Source organism: Echinops telfairi, unplaced genomic scaffold (genome assembly GCF_000313985.2).
Source record: "Echinops telfairi isolate 266 unplaced genomic scaffold, ASM31398v2 ScPeMD7_7417;HRSCAF=8455, whole genome shotgun sequence".
NCBI classification, from domain to species: Eukaryota; Metazoa; Chordata; class Mammalia; order Afrosoricida; family Tenrecidae; genus Echinops; species Echinops telfairi.
Window position 1 is genome coordinate 1870706 of NW_022111317.1, and position 2650 is coordinate 1873355.

The following is a 2650-nucleotide window of genomic DNA, read 5'->3' on the forward strand; positions in this document are numbered from 1 at the left end:
TGAGTGGAAAAGCTCACCAGGCTGGTTTAGAAACGACGACATGAGATCTAGTCTCAGAAACCCACGGGGCAGTTCCACCGTGTCCTGTCGGGTGTGGTGAGCCGGCATCCCCTCGTGGCAGGGAGTGTTTGTGGCTTTGTTGGTTCTGGTGGCATCACGTGGAGCCGGTCCGGGGGAGCACTGGCGTTGTGGAGACACCTCCTCCCTCCGTCTGGCTCACCCCACCTGTACCTTCAGTCAAGCTGCTTGGCGCTCTCTGCTTAGCAAGAACAGCACACTCACAACCGGAAACATGGACAATGTGGGGACCCCTTGTTCAACTGGAGAAGCTGCCTGATTTTCGTCGGTCCCATGAAACACGGGAGGTTTTGGAACATGTGTGTCTGTGGCTACAACCCAGCGCACCTCCATGCAGTCAACTCCGCCTGGAGGAGATGTCTTTGAACAGGGGTACGTGACTCCCCGAGGAAGGGCCCCCACCCACCGTCCCGCCAAGGGTGGGCTCCAACGTCTGAAACCATCTGGGGAGGGGGTCACGGGCCCTGTGTTCCGTGGCAGGGCTCCCCACGGGCTTCCGTGGTCGTGGGGATGTACAGTCTGTGCTCATGTATGGACCCGAATCTTCACTGCGATTATGTGGCTGGGGGTGGGGGTGGTAAGATCTCTCTTTTTAAAAAAAATCATTTTATTGGGGGCTCTTACAGATCTTACAACATTCCATACAATTGTATCAAGCAAATTTGTACATATGTCGCCATCCTCATTTCCAAAACATTTTCTTTCTGCTTGAGCCCCTGGTATCAGCTCCAACTTTTCTCCCCTCCCTCCTCCAGCCCTGTGAATCCTTGATCCATTACATATTAATATCTTTATTTCGTGTCTTACACTGTCCGTGGTCTCCCTTCACCCACATACCTGTTATTCGTCTCCTTGGGGTGGACTGTATATCCCACCTTTTGATGGGTTCCCCACTCTCCCCCTTCTCCGTCCCCGACCACCCCCCACCCTCCCTTAGGGTATCACCGCTCCCACTACTGTTCCTCGGGAGGTTATCCGTCCTGAATTAGAAATGGTAAAACTTTGATGTTGGTTAATTTATTTCAATAAAAGAGGACTAAGAGAAAGAAGGAAAGGGGGGCGGAGAGAAGGAATACCTAGAGGTTTCCCTTCAAGCCCAGCATCTTCGTGTTTAAAGAAACTTCTCGTTTAAAAAATAAAATAACGATATGATGCTTCCGTTTCTTCGCCTCTCTCCCAGGCAGGAGGGTCTGTGCGCAGTTTCCCCCTCCCCAGCCCCTCCCATCCCCGCTCTCCGACTCTTCCCTGAAGGATTCTGGGTACCTCCCTTCACATCAAGACGATGGTTTTCGGGTCCTCCGAGGGCTCAAATCCCCGGACTTCCAAATCCCCGGACTTCCCAATGTTCTTTGAGTTTGGGGAATTCAAATGAGCCTGCAGGGTGGGTGACTAGGGCAGCCCTGACACCTTAGCCCTACAAGCGGGGGCGGGGTCCCGTTGGGAAGACATTCCCCGTTTTCCTGAAACCTTGCGTTTGACGGATGGCATGGAGGCAGCAGGCGAGACTTCCTCCCACGTGCGTGCGCTGGACAGGTTGTCCGCAGGCCCGGCCCTGGAGAGGGGCACCACGCTTGGCCAAGTGGAGAGGCAGGGAAGAGAGGACGGCCCTCCAGGCGACGGTGGACACCATGGCTGCGGCCTGGGCTGGGACGCAAGTCTGATTGTGCGTGTGCTGGGCGTGCTCCTTTCTCGCATACAGTAAACCAACTCAGGACAACGGCTGCAGGCATTCTAGTTGACTTCTCTGCCTTGTGGCCCAGCAGACCCCAGGAGTCCCTGGTCCGCGGCCTTAGCTCTCTGCATCCTATTGGTCATCCCAAGACTCACCCTGCTTAGATGCCCTCCATAAAACCTCCGCCAGTCGCCTGTGACCTGGTCCTTTGGGCACGCTGATGTTCCGACAGCCATCCTCTGTGTTTGAGTCCCAGGAGACGCAGCGCGTATTCCTGACAGAACCTGTCTGCAACCCTCTGAGGGCCCACAGACGTGCAGAAATTCATTTTGTTGGGCACGAGCCCCGTCTGCCGCGGGCGCCTCCCTGCACTCTGTTCTGATTGACCTGGCGTGGCTGGCTCTCTCCCTGACTGTGAGTCCCCACGGCTACCAGAGACCCTACAGGACACAGTAGGACTGGCCCCTGTGGGTTTCCAAGGCTGTCACTCCCTACAGGAGTAGAAAACCCGGTCTTTTCTCCCAAGGGGGTTTAGAACTGCCAACCTTGCAGATGGCAGCCCCACGCACAACCAGGACGCCACCAGGGAGGGTGGCAAATGCGTATCAGGGCTCTGCTGGGCTCCAAGAGGGACCGTGAGCTGGTCGGTCTCCCGCACTCCTCTTCACCAGGCCCTCAGACAGTGGGAAGAGGAGAATTCTGGGAAAGTCAAAGCACAACGCCTCCGTTCCTGGGGAGGACAGCACCTACAGCACCCGCAGAAGGGACCCTCCCTTGCTGGACCCTCCACTCAGAAAAAATCACCCCCAAACAAAATTACAATTCTTCTAGTTTTTACTGTTGTCCGTTATTTTTTCAATGAAAATTTGTATGTTTCTTTTGCTATTGTTTTGTGCCCCC